The sequence below is a fragment of the Anas acuta genome, chromosome 5 (genome assembly GCF_963932015.1).
Source record: "Anas acuta chromosome 5, bAnaAcu1.1, whole genome shotgun sequence".
In the NCBI taxonomy this organism is placed as follows: Eukaryota; Metazoa; Chordata; class Aves; order Anseriformes; family Anatidae; genus Anas; species Anas acuta.
In genome coordinates this window covers 11,894,851-11,912,071 of record NC_088983.1, presented here as the reverse complement: position 1 = coordinate 11,912,071, position 17,221 = coordinate 11,894,851, and the positions used below count along the sequence as shown (strand labels likewise).

General features: G+C 38.0%; 1 long non-coding RNA gene across 9 annotated transcripts in view; it reads right to left on the bottom strand.

Annotated features, from left to right (window-relative positions):
• The window catches only part of LOC137856885 (uncharacterized), a 211,287-nt gene that overhangs the window by 154,699 nt on the left and 39,367 nt on the right, over positions 1-17,221 (bottom strand). For all 9 annotated transcript variants that reach the window (XR_011096843.1, XR_011096849.1, XR_011096847.1 and 6 more), the window contains 2 exons: positions 16,748-16,883; positions 3,680-3,773 (listed from right to left, as the gene is read on the bottom strand). This is a non-coding gene — a long non-coding RNA (uncharacterized lncRNA). The remainder of the gene's footprint in view (positions 1-3,679; positions 3,774-16,747; positions 16,884-17,221) is intronic.

Below are 17,221 nucleotides of genomic sequence, written 5' to 3'. Positions count from 1 at the left end.
TTCATAACCTGTATTTGTTACAAACACATCTCACTGAGCTGTTGTTCATTCCCTAAAAGCTAATAAAAAGGAGAAATTAATATGTCTAAAGCCAGCATTTTTTACTTCCTTTAAATAAAAGCCTCATATAAAAGCTCTTGTGGTTTGGTGATACTGTGCTGTTGCTGACTGGCAGGGCAGGATTTGGCGATGCACCCCCTTAAAGATTGTTGTTATGCTGTTTTTCTCCCACTGTGAGTACTGGGAGGACACATCAAATCAGACCACTCCAAGGGGAGAGCACCTCGTAAGCATGAATTATTCAGTGACAGGTTTTGAACCAGCCACAACACAAGCAGGTAGTAAAGAGACAACAGGCTCAGGCTTTGGCTAATGAAGATGGCCACCCACATGCACACAGCCAAGAATGCTAGGACTCAGCTAGGTCATAAGAAAAAAAGGTAACGCTTTATGTTTCAGGACAAGGAATGCTAATATGTAGTGCTAAGGACTGATATTGCCCAGTTGGGAGGATGGTCATAGGAGCCAGAAATACGGTACCCAGGGTTAAGAGACAAATTCCTGATCTTCCCTTTGAGGCAGTACAGAAGTGCTGGAGTAACTTCAAAGTATTATGACATTTCCCATCTTTTCTTTCCTTCCCTTTGAGCACCCCAAAACATGGCACTGCTCAGAATTTCTGGACCTGCAAAACATTTGGGGGAATGATAGACTCCAGGTTTTATGAACTTTCTGGTGCTTCTCAGCCTTCTGACAACCCTCGCATTACCTGGACTGCAGCCTTCCTTGCAATATCTTGGCTCTGCTGTTCCCAGTTTGCCTGGAACCAATTAATGCATTAGCACAAAAAATGAAAAAGGAATTAATCATCCTCTTCTGAACCTCAAAAGATTTGTTTTGGACAGATCTTTGTGGAGATGGGGTAAGATTTGAACTGTGTTACCCCTTCCTAGCTGACAGAAAGTCTTGCTATTTATTTACCCCTTCTTACCAGCTGGCACCTACAGTAAGTAGTGAGGCTGCACATATCAGGCTTGCTTCCCATTCCCCTATCCTATATAGCACATGGGTAAAAGCTGAAAAAGAGCACCATCTTCTACCTACACTTTCCTTTTTTCCCTTGCAGGATGCAAACTTTCCAGTACAAGGTGGCAGGACATGCCTCCACTTTGTCATCTCATCTTTTGATTGACTTCTTTGGCCTCAGAATGCAACATACCAGTGCCAACAGGAACCCTCAAACTTTTTTTACCTTCCTTCTGCCACCCAGCAGAATCTCAAAACCTCACAAATCTCTTCAGTTCCCTATAATCATATATATCCAGAAAAACACATTTTTTTGCAAGTTCCCTTCCCAGCCATGGTTAATGGACTCGTCGCACATGTGGCACTCTTCCTTCTTTGCCACCCTCCACCAACTCTTCCCACATGCTCAGAGCACCCCTAAGAACATACTAAGGCTGACAGAGTCCTTAAACATGGAATCTGAGGGTACTTTCACTGCTGACAAGCCTCTGCCACTTCCTCCAGCTCCTCCTCATTCTGCCTTCTGTTTCTGGCCTTGAGAAGCAGAAACAGGGAAAGCCCGTAAGGGCAGTGCACATCACCAGTGCACTAAATACTGCCTTGGCTCTATGGAATTAATCTAAAGATGCTCCACAGGAACACCGTTTAATAAATTCCCTCTGTGCCCATGGCAAGCAGATGGTAACATGGAGATGGCAGGATGGGGTTCAGTCCCTCCTGGTGCCAGGAGGAGGCAGCTCAGCCTAAAGCAGTGCAGCCATCCTGTAGGCCTCCGTGTCATGCAGCCTCAGAATGACCAGTGGCCCTAAGCCCAACTGCATCTTCTTCACATTTTTTCTCCCTTTACAAGTTTTGCATTTGTCTCCCAAAACACTCTTGTATTTCTTCTTTTACACTTAGAAACACAAGGGTTTGCTTTTCAAAATGCCAATTTAGATGAAGAGAGGGGAAATGATACATCAGGAATAAGCTGGAGTGCTCAATCCTCTGGCTCACTAATTAGGATTTATGTACTGGAAAAATCCAATTCCTGGCACCGGTGAGTTAATAAAGAAATGAAAAAAATGTCTGGAAAATTAGAAAAACTGGTATAATTATCTAAGAAAACCAACACATCTGGTCATTTCCTCACACATTGTTATTAGCACCACAATTATTTCAGCAGGAGGGAAGCTGGGGAAGAAGTAGTACAGGACCAATGAAGGAAAGCAGTAGCAGGATAACCTACCACTCAGATACTGACTCCTGAGAGAAAGCAGACTTGCTGTTAAACAGGCATGTCGACTTTAAAATGAACTTCTTTAAGCTGTGATTTATAGTGTTTAAACTGGAGATAATTATTTCCACTAGGGGTATCAGAACTGCAAAACTCCCTAGTCCCTTCTGTGCAGTCATTTACATTGGTAAATAAATTGCTAATATTCTGATTTTTACATGCTTTTTCTAGTGGTAGGAAATGAAATATGAGGTGCAAGGCAAGAGAAAACAGATCTCTACACAGCAGCTCGTAGAGCATGCATGTGAGTGTGATGAGGATTCACTTGTATGCTCTTGAAACTCAAATGCTTACCATAAAGATTTCCCAGAGCATGCCAGTGAATCTGGTAAGCTACTTGTCCTTCTTTCATAATTATTTTTATGAGGAAGACAAGGAAAAACTATCCTAGGAAGAATGCCAGTAAGTTATGCTTTGTTGATTTTGCTTTGAGATTTTTTGCTTTTATATTTTTGTGTGGTCGTATTTCATGATATGAACATTTTGACAGTTTAATGGGGTTCTCTTGCTTCTCCTGCAGTGTAATCCTTCAGGAATCTGATACACAATGAGCCTCTCACTAACGTATCAATTTTTAAGATCTTTTTCTTTTTTAAAACATGCATAAAAAATATAAAAACTAAGCTTGCTCCATAATTAAAATATGATAATTTGCATACTGCTAAATTGGATGAGATCCGGTAAGAGATTTAGATTCTTCAATGATAGCCAATATAACACCTGTCCTTCGATCACTCAGTTCCTACAGGAAATTTCAAAAAATAAATAAAATATAAAATAAAATAAAATAAAATAAAATAAAATAAAATAAAATAAAATAAAATAAAATAAAATAAAATAAAATAAAATAAAATAAAATAAAATAAAATAAAATATTGAGTGCCATTCAATGCACAGGGTAAGTTAGTTCCTTGGAGTGCAATCCAAAGCATCTAACACACCACACAACCACATGATAGCAATATATTCAGGGGGTAACTACCTAAAACTAGCCAAAGGTAAATGCCTTAAACCTTGCTCATCCAGTGAGACAGTTTGATTTACAGGATATCTGGAGTCCAGAAGCCTTTACTCATGTTATATATCTGTCTGCCCCCCCCCAAAAAAAAAAAAAAAAAACAAAAAGTAGCATAGCTCATGCTTTTCTCTTAAAAACAGGTTGTAAAAACAGATAGATTCTTGTCTTCATATAATCACCTAGTGGTTGCCCAGACAGTAAAGGATCTTAGTTCTTCCCTCAGCTCAACAGACCTCGAAGTCCTCCAAAGAAGGTGTCCTACTTAGAAGTTTGCTCAATGCCTCAAGCACAATCAAGAAGATCTGGTCCCAAAACACACACCAAAAACTGAAGCACAGCAAGATCAATAGGTGACTTACTAGGATATAAGGAGGCATCTTATTTTTTCCCTTCTACAGGTCCTTCTTCTGTACTGTATCAAGCAGCAATTTCATGTAAAATGTACCATACATCCTGGGAACAGAGAGAAGAAACACTGGTCTCGTTGTGTAATCTGAGTGTCCAAGGAATCCCTATTCTTTATTTGTGCTCTCTTCCTCTGACAAAGAGAATATTTGACTGCTGTCGGCACAGAAGCATGTGTGTTTCATGGAGTAAAATGAAGAATGCCTTGCCATGCAAACCAAGATTACTTCATAGATTAGAAACTCAGTATAACTCAGCCAGTGGACAATGCAACAGTTCATCCCATTAGACAGAGGGGACTGAACTTTTCTCACTTTTCCTACTCAAGTACCCCAATGAGCAAGCTGGATGGAACCCTCTGTGGTGGCTTTTAGAAATAAATCAGCAGATGCAACGCCATCATTTTGTGAAATGTTTGATTCTCTCAGCATGTGAACATCCCTAACAGACTAAGTCCCTCCTGAAGTTCACATACCTGCTAACTTTACCCTTTACCACACTGATACATCATCCACCACTATAAGTATCTTCTTATATGTTTTCTGGCATTACTTAAATACCCACTACTTTATTTTAAATTATGCTACTTTAACACTTGGTTTTATGACTTGAAATTAGCAAAGCACCCTTCCCATCCTAAGGAAGCAGTCAACAAAACCCAACTATATTCATCCCAACCATCTCAAAAGTTAAGCATACCAAAGTGGCACATTGAGGGAGGTGAGGGAAAGGAATCTGGACTAGTGAGCTTGCTGTGCTTCAACTTGGAATGCAAAAGAGCGTCTCAGCAAGTCTATACAAAACATGTATTTGCTATTTACATTTACAAGATAATGTTTTCATGTACATACATGTTTTCCTGAATATATATATATATATGTTTCTATATTAGAATGTGGAGGCATAAACATAGGGATTTCTATTCCTAGATCCCTTTCAGGTCAGTATGTGATTTATATATTGAGTTGCTTTGCCTTGTCCAGATTAAGGTGCATGTACAAAAGTGAACCCTCAGGCTCCAGGGGAATGTACTGACAAAACAGTGAGTCACCGTTGATCACCGTATCGTAGTGCGTTTAAGTGAGATGGCAGAAGCCCCATGTTATTACTGGTCCCTTCTTAGCCACTACCCATAGTGGTGGGGATGATCAAATTGTCCATGAATCAGCTCCTCTGTTAACATCATCTATAGCCTGGCACGTTCAGCTAACCAGAATTTTTTGACTGCTTGCTTTGCCAATGACCTTTGGCTTCCCATCAAAAGTTACCTACACATTTCAGCCATTCCTTCCAGATCGACAGCTACTTCCATGAGAAAAGGAGAGCACAGGGGACAGCTGAAGGGGTCTACCATTTCAACAGCTTGGTTTAATCTTTCTGTGTTCATAAATCAATGCCTGTAAACTGTAGGAACCTCCAGCTTCAGCTGGGGACAGAGGAGAGAAAAAAGTTCAAGATCTCACTTGCCCATTATCATCTGTGAATGATTATTGGACAAGATTTCCAAAACTGATTAGCGATATCCTCTTCCTCGGTAAGTAAAGGTGCAGCTGTGCAACTGAAAATATTTTTTTTGCCACCCCTTTACCCCTTTGGTAGCCCATGAGATGCTTTACAGGGACAAGATACTGTTATCCATGTTTTTTATTATTATTATTATTTGTTATCACTAAAAACAGATTACCTAATGGACAGCATTTTAAATTACCAAATTTGCTTTTCATCATTGATATCATTTGTTTGCTCTGTGTACTTCAGGTGACAATGAAGGCTAATTTGACAGGGTTACTTTTAGATAAAAACAGGATCAACTACCACTTCTCTGACACACAGAAAGAATAATTTGTGAGCATTTTACATCTTTGCATCTCAGTGTACTAAAAAAAAAAAAAAAAAAAAAAAAAGTGCAATTATTCTCACCCATAATTTACCTACCAAGAAACTGAGGTGAGGTACAAAAGGGCTACAGGGCATGTTATATGTAGAACTGGAATCACAAAGACTGGCTCCTTTCTAAATATTAGCCCACCCTGTCTGCTTTTCTTTTCCCCTTACTTTGTTCCTTTTGTATTAGAAAGTCTGCTGTCAATGACTCTCTTACGATTGACCACACAATATTACAAAAGTCAAGAAAGTGAAAACTAAACAACTGGAAAAAAGCAACTGCAAAGTGAGACTATGCTAAAGCCTTTGTTTCTTTTTTTCTTTTTTCTTTAAATTACTCCTTATTTTCAGCAACTAACAAAGGCTTTGATTAATATTTTCTTTGTTCAAGAATCAACATTTTCACTCCTGCTGTTCTGCTGAGAGAGAAATCAATACCTATCCTCTGAGATATCCAGAAAGTCACTAGGAAAGCCATAACAGAGCAAATTTGGCATTTCTCAAATTTCTAGACAAAAATAAAATAGGAAAAGTATCATTCAATGTTCTTTAGGGAACATAAAGCAGCAAAAAAGGCTCATGCCAAAGCTTAATAAAAATTATTTCAAATCTTCCTTTAAAAAAAGTGTGTGAGGGAGAATCATTAAGCTGGAATCCATGGAAAGAGAGTTGTTGTTCTTTGGGGTTTTCTTGGTTTGGATTTTTTTTAAGAGCTAAAAGAAATTTCAAGGCTTACACTTGCCTTGAAGCCTCATTGCCAATTTTTGTGGTTTTACAACCACAGTTTCTTATTGCTTTTTCTTTGTTTCTTCTTCTTTTTTTTTCTTTTTTTTACTTTTTTTTTTTTTGTGTGTGAGAAAGGGAGGAGTTGTTTGTTTGTTTTTCTAAAGTACTTCTCCTTCCCATTGTCATATATGATACCCACACACTAAACAAGCGAAACTAATAGCAAAGGGCAAGCAGAGAAACTGCCTGTTCAAACCAAATGGCCTTTTCCCTTCTGCATCACCAGAGTCTATAGGCTCTGTGCAACACAACTACTAAAGTGAGAGGAAACTTTTAGCTATCTTCCCAACCTGACACCCAAGACCTGTGGTACCTTAACTTCTCCACCAGTTTCTCTTATAGTCTACAGGCTGAGATAGCATCTGTGCCCAGTATGAAGGAGTTAAAGCCAGTAGGTAGGACACGCTCTGCCTAGAAGTGAAGGATTGAGCATGCATAGCTCTCCAGTGGAGCTGTGCCTGGAAAAAGCAAGGCCTCAAGTCCATCTCATGGAGCCCACAAAGAGCAGACAAGTCAAACACAAGCGCCTTCTTAGAATAATTCTGACACCTTTTGGTGATATGGATTGTGAAATAAGGGAGATGACCCTGAGGATATTTTGCAGGCTGCCACATTGAAGGCTGACCTCTTAGATATGCCAAGTGATAGACTCTTCTTTGGAACCCATGCCAACATTAATCCAGACACAAGTATTGACTGTGGTCTCACATGCAGAGATCCTTCTATATTATGTACAATGGAAATGGGTAAATTGTCAATGTCCTGTTAGAAGCATTCTGTCCAGTATTGGCTGATAGACAAACCAAAGCCATTTTTGCATGTGCAAGTATCCTCTGGATCCAACTTGAAAAGTCTTACTACAAAGGCAGTCAAGGGGAAGCCAGGTTCTGACAGCAACACTGTGAGCTCCTTCATCTACTACCCTGGGTAGTTTCAGTATTTATGAGTTTTATTCTTAAAATCCTTTATGAAGAAAGAGCAAAAGTTTTTTGTTGTTGTTGTTTGTTTTGTTTTGTTTTGTTGGCTTTTGTTTTGTTTTTTGTTGTTGTTGTTGTTGTTTTTTCTGACTGCTGCAGGCCCCTGCTAATTTGTCATATTGTGGTTTATGTTATGGTGGGGGAGAAGATCACATCCTTTGCTGATTTTTATGCTTATGATTTTGTAACTTCGTTTGAAGTTTTAAATAAATAACAGCTTCTTACTAGTAGTTTGAAATAAACAGTGAGTTTGTCCCTGGCCTGCCTACAGTGTTTCTTTGGTTTTGTGGTGGGTATTGGCAGGGGGACAGAGGTGAGAGTAAGATGTTCCCCTCTGCCATTTTTCTTGCTGCACACTGCCAGAAAACCTAGTTTCATATGCCTACTATCCTCAAAGTTGCAGGGACCACTCCTTCCTATTTCCTGACCATCTCAGTGGATCCAAAGCAGGTAAGACTGGGGACATCTAGAAAATAAGGCTTTAGAGATGTACCTACCTTAGTCCTGACACCTACCCAGACTCATTGCTGACAGTCTCTTTGTACTAAGGCCCTCCAAGACATCCATCCTTCCCAAAGGCCAGTACCAGCACAATGTGATTCCATACCACATTGTGTGGATTATCTGTGATTCAGGCTTGCATGACAGTCTGCACTGTTCTCACAAGCAAAATACCACAAGGGAAAATCTGAATTGTTGCTGGTTTTTAATGACTATTTTTTGACAACACTAATAAAGCATTTTACAGTTTGTTGGGGTTTCTTTCCTAAGTATTTGACCCTTTACAGTTTAAAATAAATTCTAACACTTTCCACCACAGAAGGCATTCAGGCTAATTCAACTGATATTCACTACATCAAAATCTGATAATCTCCTTCTGCATTGTGAGGACTGCTCATGCTTTTCTTAGCTAACTCAAGGTGGGAATCTCAGAAAAGCATTTTACAAATAATTAGTTGTTTTAAGGCTTGTTTACTTCTTAAGCACAGGAAAAAAATATTGCTGTAATAAAAACAGAGTGAAAATAAATAAAAGGAGCTTTAAATTAAAGGAGCTTAAGCTTTAGAAGTGTGTTATAAACCAGAAAAAGATGCAAAGGCCTTGCGCGTCCTGAGGAAAGGGTGTCTTTCTTCTGTATTTTACAGTATTTTTAAAGTTTCTTGAACATAAGCAATCTGTTTTACTCTCTAACTTTATACTCTCTGTTCCACAATGTGCAAAAACAAATTCCCCTTTAAGCCATTGTTTTCCTGACCACAGGAAAATACAGACAGTGAGTTTAAGATTCGTGTTCCTGAAGCAGTATGTGTTATGATCTCCAGTATGGTCAAGCTCCTGCTTGATAGCTTGTCTATGCATTTTATGATTGTGTATGAAAATGTTCTTATGAATTTTCCCCCACAGAAATGAGGATTTACTAACATTCAGAGGGGCTGACTTGCCACAGTTTATCCAAAACTTAAGTTCATTATCACAGCCTTAAAAAGCTATAAATAGATATTCCAGAAGAGAAAAATAAGAATCATATTCTTCCCATCTCTCTCTCTCTCATCATCACACATTACACTTTTCTGTAACCATCTGTATAAAAGCTCCTGTTTTGCTCCCTCTCAAAAAAAAAACAAAAACAAACAAACAAACAAAAAAAAACCTCTCAGTCTGTCAGCCTTCTAGTTGTCTGCCTCTGTCTTTTGTTGGTTTTGTTTGTTTGTTTTTAGTCTCAATATCCTTTGGCCATCCCTTTTGCTCTCAGTATTTCACCTCCATGTTTCTTGTAGAACTGCCTTTGCATTTCAGCCTCCTGAATCAATTTTCTCTTAACACTACAGAGAGTTTTTCAAGCCCACATGATCATTTGACTGGGTGGTGCAAAACCACTAAACCTGGGCATGGAAGCATATATTATTTATAAAAACAGAAAGTTCATCTACAGATAACATTCCTATTATAAAGTCTTGGAATTTTGTTCTGCAGCAAAGAATAAGAAAACATGGAGTGAAACTTCCATCTCATCCTTAAGACAGACAGCTTTCTAGGGTTCACTGAAGAGTAGCCTGACCTGAATCTTACTTTTATTCTTTTTACAGTATACACTGCTCATCAACTAAATACTAAATCCCCACTATCTCCTTCCTATATTTTAGATGGGTCTCTTGTCAGAGATTTTGTCAGTGTGCTTCCACAGCCCTTTATATTTGTATATATATGTATATAAATTATGATCTAAAACTTTAGTGCTAAAGATAACCCATATAATAGAAGTTGATGTTGGCTAACATACATCACAAATTGTTAGATCAAGACTAAAACGTTTACCATCATCTTTGGTAGAAAAAAAAAAAAGGTATGAGAGAATAAAAATCAGAAGTGAAATTTAGCAGCACGTAAGGAGTGGGCCATTTCAATATAATGTCTAGAGGAAATCAAAAAGGTAAAATTTCCTGAAAAGAATAGTCAGTGGACTCAGTAAGGGGGATTTTTCAGCTCAGAAGCATGGCAGACATTGGCAGAGTTTCACTGATCCTAAGGGAAACCTGCCAAGCTGCGTACAAGCATCATCCTCTTTTTATATTTCCAAATAAATGAAGTGTTTCTGACCTATAGATTAACTCTGATCTTTGCAGCATCCATAAAAATAATTGATATCCTGTCTTTGTCTATGTATAGATATGTATGTAGAGTGACAGAAATGTGTTACAGATAAGAAGATATTTGGATATTTGGAGGACATTTTTAGAAGCTTTCACTGGGTTCTGCTCTTTTTCTCTCTTCAGAATACCTGCCATGATATATTGTAAAGAAAAGAAGCTACTTAGAGTAAAAAGAGAAAGATGGTGAGTAATCTGGGAGAAGCATGGGTTTATAAATCTGCATTTATAAAGAATGTGAGTCTGATATCCCTCAGTTCTCCATGTTCTACAGTTGTCTACATCTGTGCAACAACACTATAAAATGTTCAGATAAGATCACCTTGTGCAGATGGTGATTATTACACAGAATGTAAAGCAAAAAAATCAAGCCTTCTGTGTCCCAGTCACCCAATGTAGATGACTAGTAGATGTTTATTCAGACAACTCTCCTTACAACTTTAATACATTTGTAAGAGAACTATATGAAAAACACATTCTCTGATGGCATTATACTTTAAAAGGCTCAAAAACAAATAAATTAATTTAGTATGTTATGAAAGAATTAAACAATACCAACATATTTTTACCATTCCCATGAGGACTACTTTTTTTTCTTATGGGCCTGCTCTTTGCCTCTTGCCAAAACACAGACCCAGAGACTGCCATGATAAACCTACGTGAAGAACAATTACCATTTCTGAGCTCACATCTGGCAGAGGCCACCTTCCTAAAAAGGAAAATTCAGAGTGACATTTCTTCTGACACTGAGCCTTCTGGGAGTTAACTACAAAACACATTTCCACCTTCATTTTAACATACTTTAACAATCAGAAGCAAAACTTTAATCTTTTTAACAACATTTCATTTTCCTTTTCATTTCATTTTATTTCCTTAATAAAATTAAAATTCTTTTTTGATTGTTTTGGCATTTAAAATGATACGAGCAACTAAAACAAAAATTTTTTTTTTAATTACATAATTCTATGAGATTTTAAAGGGTTTTGATCCACAAAATAAAATAATCACATAATAAAATATGGTTATTAGCTTTAAACTGACATAGTTATCACTGAGTTAAAAGAATTGATATATTACAGATAAATTCTAAAAATCTTAACCAGAAATTGTAAGATACACCAGATAGCACGACTCCAGAAAGGGCATTTCCAATGAGCTGCTCTTGGCAAACACATGAACCCTCTCATCACAAGGCCCAGCAAGCCACAGTGATACTGGAGAAGAGACCCACTTGCACATAATGGTGAGAAGAAGCAAATCTTAGGACACACTGGAACAATTCCTACAAATACTGAAGCTATCAGAGTCAGTCAACAGCAAAACCATCACTGAGTTTAACAGGGCCAGGTTTTGTCTCATTAAAGTCTCTTCACTGCATAGCAACTTTGCTAGCTCACCAGAGCTTCAGTCTTCTGTGAGATTGCCAACTTGGCTACCTTGATCATAATGGCCAACCCACTAGTCAGTTCATTCGTAGATAACTGGAATTCTAACATTTCTGATTTTACACACTGTTTGAACTAAGGGTAGCAAGACTTTAAATGGGCAGAAAAGAGTTGGTTTTGGATAGGAGACTTAGAAATGTTTGCAGAAAGGCCTATGAGTCCACCAGGGAACTATTACAACATGATTCCTCCTCCCTATTCGACTCAACATCTCTACATCAACCAAGTTGCACAGTGCCATCCCATAAGTACATAGTGAAATGGGAATTATCTTATGGAAATGCTGGCTGCAAACACATTTGTACTTTGTTCTCCAATTCACTTAAGTTTGCCTGTTGTGTTATTGAGAAGACAGCCTTGACATGATAGTTAAACTTTTACTCTGTGCGACTCTGGTAAACAAAGAGCCAGATACATATTTTTTTTTTAACTGAAGACAACGCCAGAGTTACATTTGTAATATAACTACTATAGACTAATCACATTTTGACAGAACCACAGGAAATGAACTGTTCATTATTCATTGTATACTGAAACTATAAATGTATGAAGATGTAGTCATCTTCTTATTCTGATTAGAGACAACAGTTCCTTTTGTAGTCAAATACACAATGGAAGAAAGAAGGTAGGAAAGAGAAGCATACTGGAAAAGTATATTAGTATGATTTGACACATATGTCCCATAGCTTTTATGAACAGCACTGGTAACGAGTTTTAACGTAATTAATGTGTTTTAAGGGGTTTTTGGCTTTCTGTTGCACTTATTATGTAATAATTATCAGAACTAAGTGCATGGATAGGAAAAATATAAATGTACAAAGACCTGTATTTCTACAATTTAAATTTGAAACATGACTACAATATACTATAATGCCAGTAATGGCAGTAATTGTATTTCCTGTGCGGAAATTAGATGTATATGATGTGGTTAGAAAGAAAATAAAAGTGAATATTTATATTTGTGATCATACAAAACACCAAAATAAGAATATTTATGTTTAGAACAGAAATTAGGTAATTTAAGATATATAATCCCTAGAGGACTTCCTTTTACAAGAATAACTTCAGGAGAAAAAAAAAATTCAAAACAGCTTATTTCTGCACATTAGCAGCTGAACTCGCAAGAGATAATAGTTTATACTTTTTAGTTTCTCTTTCAAGATTGCTAAGTTTGCATACACATAAAGCCTCAAATATTATTTCCCGTGACTGATCCAACCCCTGGTGTTTGGGCTCCATTTCATATCCAAACTGGATTGGATTTATTATCCAATTTATTATTATATATCCAGTTTATTACAATACAAAAAATCTGAAATAAATGGAAATAGTGACAGTAATATTACTAAAGATGAGGCAGGATTACTTTGTCATTGGTGCAAAGCATCAGTAGAGATGTCAAGATTTAGCTCAGTGATGAAACCTGTTGCTACATCTGGAAAGCACCAGACCTAATAGGGATACAATAACAAAAGTCATAAAATAAAAGCATGATGACTTGTCTATAGATTCTTAGCATACTGGAAACTACCAAAAGAAAGAAAAAAGTCTGTTCTACTCATAATTTGGGACAGGAACCCAAAATAGCACAGGAGAACTCATAGAAAAAAAAAAATAATATATATATATATATATATATATATATGTATATATATAAATATTCCATATATGTATTTGCATATACTAAAGAACAGAGAAATGAAGCATATTTTCATTGGATGTACATAGAGGAAGAAACTGAATGCATTAAGTATATCAGATTGCCAACACCTCTCCCAGACACTCTTTCACTACAAAAACAGTAACAGAACAAAGGCAATGCTCTGACTACAGCTAGAGAAAAGGCAAAAATATTTTAGGTATCAAAGATATGATGATTTTTTTCACTGGACACAGCACAAGTAAAGTATGCCATGTACTTGAACATATACTTCTCAGGCATTGCAGATTATTTTTTGTTGAGAGGAAAGAGGAATTTTAGTCAATGCAACAGTATGATAGTGCATAAAATAATAGCTTGAGCAGTAACAACTTGATAAACGCATAACCAAGGTTTTGTTATGGAGCCCTTAAAAAAAAAAAAAAAAAAGACTTGTAAACACTGTTTTAAACTGAACAATACACCAAAGCTCCAAGATTTATTTTATTATTTTTTTTTTTTTAGAAAATGAGCTTCTGTGTATTTTCACAGAATCACAGGATGTTTTGGGTTGGAAGGGACATTAAAAATCACCCAGTTCCAACCCCCCTGCCATAGGCAGGGACACCTCACACCAGATCAGGTTGCCCAAAGCCCCATCCAGCCTGGCCTTGAACACTTCCAGGGATGGGGTAGCCACAACTTCTTTGGGCAACCTGTTCCAGTGCCTCATCCTCAAAGTGAAGAATTTCTTCCGAATATCTAATCTAAATCTATTCTCTTTTAGTTTAAAACCATTCCCCCTTTTCCTATCACTCCACTCACTAACAAAGTGTCCCTCCCCAGCTTTCCTGTAGGCTCCCTTTAGGTATTGGAAGGTTGTTATAAGGTCTCCCCAGAGCCTTTTCTTCTCTAGGCTGAACAACCCCAACTCCCTCATCTTGTCTTCATAGGAGAGATGCTCCAGCCCCTTGATCATCATTGTGGACCTTCTCTAGACTCTTTCTAATACATGCATGTCTGTTTTTTGCTCGGGGCCCCAGAGCAATAAGTTTTGCACCTAGAAGCACTAGCACCTATAAATCTGGCTAGATACTTACATGGCTACCTCATGGATAGACTCTGCTTCATTGCAAAAGATGGTATAAAGCATAGCACAAATGTCTGTGAATTCAATTTTAATAATAAGAGCAAGGATTTATATCTGAAAATTTTGGAAATTGGATAGCTTTGGCATTTCTGAACCATGAAAGAAGTTACCAACAGACCACTTAATAGATCTTAACAGATTTCTACTGAATATCATACTTTACTAGTTTGAAATAAACTGATTGTAAATAAATAAATAAATAAAGGTCACTACATTAAACAGAAACATTATAAAGCCATTAAACGAATACTAGCTTACACCAGCATTTCTGGCACTTACCAGAGCATTTTGCATCAGTCTAATCAAGCAGCCTTTATGTAAGCAAAATCTAACCAGATAAAATAATAAATGAAAAACAAATTAAAAATATGGTGTGGAATCTGGTGATGTGAGCAGGTGGATCCCCTTTAAGAAAAAATTATCACAAGATGATTTGACAAAATAGTGGTCATTAAGCACAGAATTGTTTAGACATTCATTGGAAGACTGTTCTTTTTAACAGTGGCTACATTTTTGTTATTAATTTAACAATCCAACCACAGAAAAAGTAAACAATTTAAATTATTCTTTTGAAAAAGTCATCAGAGAAGAGAGATGTACTATTACTATGTACAATTACTATTCTGCCCCATCCATAGATGTGGCTGCATGATTGAATCCAGCCCAGAAAAATAAAGACTGTGAACAAAAGACATCCAGGAGAGCTGGCCTGGCTTCAGGCCCACCATCGTCACATATAAACTCCATTTCTAAGGTCCACCACAACACTTTCCTCTTAAGCTTCCTCTGGGTCACTGCAACCTTTGTTAAATGATACAAGTGATAAAAACAGAGACTAGGAGTACATTTGTTGCACAGTTTAAATTTAAAGGAACCTGAGGATCTGAACCAGAATGCAGTTAAATGTAATATATTGCTCAGATATATTCTTTGTTCCAGATGCATGATTTGTTACTAGTTATAACAGAATGCAAGCTGTGTTTTGTAGAGACTAAAACTGGCACATTACAGAATGCAGAAGCACCATCTATCAATTTTCTAAAAGGAAACTGCACCTGCTGGAAACTTGTCCTCATTTGACTGAACTCTCTGGGTAGCACAATGGTTTAATGCAACAGTCCTTCACACTTGAAGCATGTGGTTCAGCTCTGGCTTCATAAGAATTATTTTATAGTCTAAATTAACCAGGTACTGGAATTTTATCTGCAAGAAAGAAAAAAAGAAAGAGAGAGAGGAAGGAAGGAAAGGAAGGAAAGGAAGGAGAAAAGGGAAGGAAGGGAAGGAAGGGAAGGAAGGAGAGAAGGGAAGGAAGGGAAGGAAGGGAAGGAAGGAGAGAAGGGAAGGATAGGAAGGAAGGGAAGGAAGGAGAGAAGAGAAGGAAAGGAAGGAAGGGAAGGAAGGAGAGAAGAGAAGGGAGGAAGGGAGGGAGGGAGGGAGGGAGGGAGGGAGGGAGGGAGGAAGGAAGGAAGGAAGGAAGGAAGGAAGGAAGGAAGGAAGGAAGGAAGGAAGGAAGGAAGGAAGGAAGGAAGGAAGGAAGGAAGGAAGGAAGGAAGGAAGGAAGGAAGGAAGGAAGGAAGGAAGGAAGGAAGGAAGGGACTCTCTGCCACTACCAGAGACTGACCCACATCACTTTTTGTTCTTTCATTCTTGCAGCTCTCTTAGGCAAAGTGGGCAGCAGACACACTGCTTTGCACCAGCACCATCCTTCCTGCACTTTCAGAAACATTGACCCCTAAACTGTTAAAGAGGAGCACGAGAGTTTAGTCATGTAGCCATAGCCCTGAGTACTGGCCCTGACCACTGCAAAAGTAAACAGTCATTTAAAGTTAGCCTGTTAAAACGTTCCAATTTATCTTCAAGCAAAAATGTAAAGCAAAGTTTTGTTTTTATCTGCTCTTTCCAAAAGACAAAGATAAAGAACACAGTAAAAATAATGGGACTGCAAAAGGAAACAAGGTCTGTCATTCATAACATCACTGATAGCAGGAAAGCAGGAGACTTACTGTGAAACCTGGTTTCAAATGTGATTACTGTGGGCATCGTTACCATTTTAATTCTTATCTGGTCTCGGTTTCCGAAATTTTCTGGTGACTTAACACAGTCCTCACCCAAGCAAAATTTTTGTTGGGTTCAATGGCATATTTACAAAAGCAAAATTAAGTAAAACAAGGAAGGACTGAATAGGCAGACAACTATACTCTGGTAGCTGGGTTACACTCAGAGCAGTCTGCTGAAATGAAAGGGGCTATTTATGCAGCAAGGAACAGCTCAGAACCAGGCTGGCATATGACTGCATCCTCAAGTAAACTTCAAATGTACAAATGCTGTCTCCAAAACACAGCGGGGCTACCTGCAACGCAATCACTGCTCAGCTCCTATCCACTACAGCTGCCTTCCTGTTCTGTGCAGTGCTCACAACAGACAGGACCTTCTATTTTGTGTCTCAGGATGTTGTGACTTTGCAGGGAGAAGTGCAGAATGCAAAATACTCACAGAAACTTAGCAGGAGTCACTGCATCATGTGAAGTCATGACTCCTAAGAGACAGGCTTGCTGAGAAGGAGCTTGTAGACTACTCTTGATTTTGAATTTCGTTTTTCTTCAGGCTCTGTCATTTTCCAAATGCTTTGCTGTGGAAAGAAACATGCAGCTGATCACATACAAGGTCAAGCACTGTGCATGAAGACTACTGCAGACTTACTTACTGGGGATACCTGCTGACAGCCACCAAAGAAGGTTGTCAGAGGAAATAACACAGGATTGCTTACACCCTACATCGGACAGATGTTTGAACAGGAACTAGACAGTGACTCTGAGAGAATGTGGAAGTCTCTCTTAACCAGAGGTCAGCTGACTGGTGGCATCTTATATTGATATGAGGCAGGGTCACCCAACTCTCACCATACAAAAATCTCAGCAGGAACACAGAGGGATGAACCCTTACATTGAAGAACAAGACACCATGTCC